Below are 5,609 nucleotides of genomic sequence, written 5' to 3'. Positions count from 1 at the left end.
TCCTGTGTCATTATTTCATTTGGTTGGGAGCATTGTCTTTGGGTAATTGGATAATGTCATAGGACCGACCATCTTCAATTGCTTCATCAATGACCTTCCTTCCATCATAAGGTCAAAAGTGGGGATGTTCACTTATGAATGCATAATGTTCAGCACCATTCATGACTCCTTAGATACTGAAGCAGCCCATGTCCAAATGAAGTAAGTTTGAGCTGACAAGTGGCGAGTGACATTTGCATTATATAAGACCACGTCCAACAAGAGAGAATCTAACCTTCACCCCTTTGGCTTCAATGGTGTCATCTTCACGGAATCCTCTGCTATCAACATTCAGGGAGATACCATTTATCCAAAAGGAATAGACCAACTATATAAATACAGGAGCTGGAAGAGCTGGTCATAGACTAGGAATCCTGTAATGAATAACTCAACTCCTGTCTCTGCAAAGCCTGCCCATCATCTGCAAGGCACACAGCAAGAATGTGATGGAATATCTCCATTTGCCTGGATGAGTGCAGCTTCAGCAACACTCATGAAGCTTGGCACCATCCAGGATAAAGCAGGACTCTTGACTGGGACTACATCTGCAAACATTTACTCCCTCCACCCACTAATGCTCTATAGCAGCAGTGTGTACTATCTACAAGATGCACTGTGGAAATTTACCAAGGCTCACCATCCAAGTCCATGACCACTTCCATCTAGAAGGATAAGTGCAGCAGATACATGGAACGCCACCCCCTGCAAGTTCCCCTCTGAGCCACTCATCATCCTGATTTGGAAATATATTGCCGTTCCTTCAGTGTTGCTGGGTCAAAATTGTATAATTCTCTCCCAAGGGCATTGTGAGTTGATCTACAGCACGTGGGCCTCAGCAGGTTAAGAAGGCAGCTCACCTCCACTTTCTTTAGGACAATCAGGGATGGACAATAAATGCTGGCCCAGCTAGCAAATCCCACATCCCATAAATGAATGAAAGAGTTAATTGACCACGCATGGTATTCCATTAAAATGTTCTCATGTCCAATGCTCAGATGGAGCTACTGTCTGGTGGACCACAACCAATTCTTTTAAGGTTTATATTTGAGGTGGTCTCCGATTCTTCAATTGTAATTTTCTACCATGTAATAATACTCAGATATTGATTCTGATTCAATTTCTCAGTAGGTCTTCGAAGAATTCATTTACTCTTGTTGCAAAGTTGGGTACAGTACATGTGAACAGGAAGGCAGGGTGTTAGAATTTGGTGTTTGTAAACTGTTGGAGTGTGTAAAATCCTACGGAGAAGGCAGTGTTTGGTCCCTTCAAATGATTATGTACTTTTTCCTATACTTAGAAATTCACAAAGGATGTCTGTGTGTTTGCAGGTGCACAGACCGCCTGAATTGAAACATTTATATCAAAATACCAGACTGTTAGCAGGCAAAGCAGCATTTTTAGCGTGGGCCGAGGCCAGAAACGTCAGCTTTTGTGCTCCTAAGATGCTTCCTGGCCTGCTGTGTTCATCCAGCTCCACACTTTGTTATTTTTACCACATCAGCAGGTTTTTAAATTTGGCCAATCAATTTAAACCAGGTTCTTAGATACTAAAAAAACCAATTAAATTTAAATCTAGTCGTTTGACAATACAGGGCCAGTGGTATTCTAAGCAATTGATATTATCAAGGGTATAAAAGATGGGAGCATTTGGAAAATCGGAGAGAGCCAACTGCCATCTGCCAAGAGACAGCCCTCAGCTCTAAAGGAAAGAATTGCTGACCCTCCTAGAATTCTCTGAGCCTTAGAGTAAGCTCCATCTAAATTAGAGGTACCTACAGCACAAATAGTTAATGTTCCTGACACAAAGGAATTCAGTGAAAAAGGCGTTCCTGACAGAAGAAATCATCCGAGAAGAAACAGAATATTCTGGAAAATGTAACCTGGCTGAAATTTCGAGAGACTAAAGACTAATTTATTTTGTTTTAGTTTATGTAAGTGTGACATATTTATTGGAATAGCATACCATTAGAACAAGATAATAAAATGTGAGGCTGGACGAACACAGCAGGCCAAGCAGCATCTCAGGAGCACAAAAGCTGACGTTTCGGGCCTAGACCCTTCATCAGAGAGGGGGATGGGGGGAGGGAACTGGAATAAATAGGGAGAGAGGGGGAGGCGGACCGAAGATGGAGAGTAAAGAAGATAGGTGGAGAGAGTGTAGGTGGGGAGGTAGGGAGGGGATAGGTCAGTCCAGGGAAGACGGACAGGTCAAGGAGGTGGGATGAGGTTAGTAGGTAGCTGGGGGTGCGGCTTGGGGTGGGAGGAAGGGATGGGTGAGAGGAAGAACCGGTTAGGGAGGCAGAGACAGGTTGGACTGGTTTTGGGATGCAGTGGGTGGGGGGGGGAAGAGCTGGGCTGGTTGTGTGGTGCAGTGGGGGGAGGGGACGAACTGGGCTGGTTTAGGGATGCAGTGGGGGAAGGGGAGATTTTGAAACTGGTGAAGTCCACATTGATACCATATGGCTGCAGGGTTCCCAGGCGGAATATGAGTTGCTGTTCCTGCAACCTTCGGGTGGCATCATTGTGGCAGTGCAGGAGGCCCATGATGGACATGTCATCAAGAGAATGGGAGGGGGAGTGGAAATGGTTTGCGACTGGGAGGTGCAGTTGTTTTTTGCGAACTGAGCGGAGGTGTTCTGCAAAGCGGTCCCCAAGCCTCCGCTTGGTTTCCCCAATGTAGAGGAAGCCGCACCGGGTACAGTGGATGCAGTATACCACATTGGCAGATGTGCAGGTGAACCTCTGCTTGATGTGGAATGTCATCTTGGGGCCTGGGATGGGGGTGAGGGAGGAGGTGTGGGGGCAAGTGTAGCATTTCCTGCGGTTGCATTAGAACAATCCTGTTTTATTTGGGAATAGTTAATAGTTAGAAGGGATTTATTTTGTTTGTTCATACTTTAGTTAATTTGCTCACCGTTAGAGTTAGATAAATAAATTGTTACTTGTATATTTTAAAGTGAGTGTCAGGGGTTTATTTTATTTAACCACTTCTTTATGACAGGCTGGGGGCTGTTTTAACAGACTACAGGGCAAGGTGTGCCTCTCTGCGTGTTTCGATTTTAGTGATAGAAAAGACATATGAGAGTGGTGAACCTCCATTTTATTACCGACTGTGGGCTTGGGTCAGGGATCTGGCCAGTTCAGGTCTGGGGTGTGGACGGATGTGGACAGATCTGAATGGATTTGGATGGATCTGGACAGATTTAGAGGACGAAAGGTCCCAGCAGATTTAAACAAAATTGGGGATTAGTGCCTTAGATCTTTAAATAAAACTTGAGTGCGATGTGGAAAATCCGTTTAATTTTGGTTGTATGTTGTTGGTTAAATCAGAAGTGGGGAAATTGCTCTTAACATTGCTAAAGAGGTTCTGGGGGTCAAAGACACTTCCAAATTAGCCAAGAAAGTTTTTAGAAGGACAGAAAAAGGGGAACCTTTTAGAATTAGCAGACAGACTAGAATTGGGTTTAACTAAGGATAATAAGAAAGCTGAAATTGTAACGGAGTTAGTCAGGCATTTAGGTATTTCAGAGAAACCATCAAGTGCAGTGAAGTTAGAAAAAAAATTGCAAATAAGAAAACTGGAGTTAGAGAATGAAAGGGAACTGAAACAATTCGAGTTACGGTTTCAACCAGAGAAAAGAGAAAAAGAGAGTTTGAACTTCAGAAGTTGCAAATTAAAACCAATTAAATTTAAATCCGGTGGTTTTGACAATGTAGCACCAGTCCTATGGCTGACTTAAAACAGTGGAAATGATGGTAGAAGATAGGTTTAGTGAGGAGGAGGGTGATAATGTGCAAACCCATTGTAGCCAAAGATCTGGTAGGGATATATGCAAATATGTCAAAACATTACCAAAATTCGATGAAACAGATATAGAAGCCTGTTTCATTCCCTTTGAGAAACTGGCTAGGCAGATGAATTGGCCAGGTGATGTTAGTTCAGACCAAGTTGGTAGGCAGGGCTAGCGAGGTGTTTACAGCCTGTCAGGGGAGGTGCTAGGGCAATATGAAAAAGTAAAACAGGTTATTCGGAGTGCCTACAAATCGGTACCAGAAGCACATGGGCTACGGTTCAGAAATCCAAGAAAGGAGATCGGAGATAATGGGAACTGCAGATACTGGAGAATCCGAGATAACAAAATGTGGAGCTGGATGAACGCAGCAGGGCAAGCAGCATCTTAGGAGCACCAGCCAGGTCAGACTTATATTAAGTTTGAAAAGTCAAATGAGGAGTTTAAAAACTCACTTCCAGAAGTGAAAGGAACTCATGTTGAGGAGCAAAAAGCTAAAACAGCGAGAGGAACTGCAGAGATAGTGGATGAATACGCTTTGGTGCACAAACCGAAATCTAGCTTCTGACACAGTTTTGTTCCATGAGGGATAGAAATAAGGAAAGAAATTGGGAAATCCTTCAATGAGAAATATCTGGTGTAAAAAGAAACCCAGGAGGGTGGAAAAGAGGTGAAAGACCTCTGGTGGTTTCATTGCAATAAGGTGGGACACACAAAGTCACTGCTGTCGGATTAAGGGAGGCACTGGGAAGGGGGATGTGGTAAAGAGGCTAAACCACTGGGATTACTTGAGGTAGTGAAGGAAATCCCAAAGAAAAGTCAAAGAGCTGCAGGAGAGAGCACAGCCTAGTCAAGGGCTGGATAGTAACATAGTGCCCGATCTTTTCAAAAACTTCACCTGTGTGGGTAAGGTTTAGTCAGGTAGAAGAGGGGCAGTAGGTAAAGAAGTTGGCATTTCTAGAGATATGGGAGCTATTCAGTCTCTAATAGCAAGAGGTGAAAATATTTGCTGTCTTTATGAAATGTTGCCTGAGACATTGATAATCTATGGAATAAATGGAGAGCGGATTCATGTTCCCCTGTGTGAGATAAAGCTAGAAAGTCCAGTCAAGACTGGGGAAGTGATAGTGGGAATAACTGAAACAGTGGCTACTCCAGGAATACAGTTTGTTCCTGGAAACAATATCAGCAGATCGAAGGCGAGAGTGATGCCCATTGTAACGGAGAGGCCGGAAAAAAAAACAGGGAACGAAAGTGTTAAAGGAAAATACCCTGAAATTTTCCCTTTCACTTCTGGAAGTGAGTTTTTAAACTCCTCATTTGACTTTTCAAACTTAATATAAATCTGACCTGGCTGGTGCTCCTAAGATGCTGCTTGGCCTGCTGCGTTCATCCAGCTCCACGTTTTGTTATCTTGGACTGTGTGGTTACAAGATCCCACAGACAAAAGATAAAACAGGAAGGGAGAACAAGAAAGAAAGTTGAAAGAGTTGGGGTCCAGTTAGCTGTCACCTTGTTTGATGAAATGGCAAAGGAAAGTTTTAAGGTGGAAATGGAGACCTCGGCAGGTTAGTGCAGAGGAGAAATGGGGGGAGTTTTACCAGATTATGTTGCCGGTAGTGTACAGGCAGGAGGCATTGTGGGTAGCACACACATTACCCCTCGGAGGTCATCCAAGAGTCAGGAAGACTCAAGCTAAGATATAGAAGTGTTTCTATTGGCCTGGATTACATAAAGATGTGGTTGGATGTTGCCGTCATGCGTGTCAGACGGTAGGAA

This window comes from Stegostoma tigrinum, chromosome 19, assembly GCF_030684315.1.
Source record: "Stegostoma tigrinum isolate sSteTig4 chromosome 19, sSteTig4.hap1, whole genome shotgun sequence".
Classification (NCBI taxonomy): Eukaryota; Metazoa; Chordata; class Chondrichthyes; order Orectolobiformes; family Stegostomatidae; genus Stegostoma; species Stegostoma tigrinum.
This window is presented reverse-complemented; position numbering follows the sequence as displayed.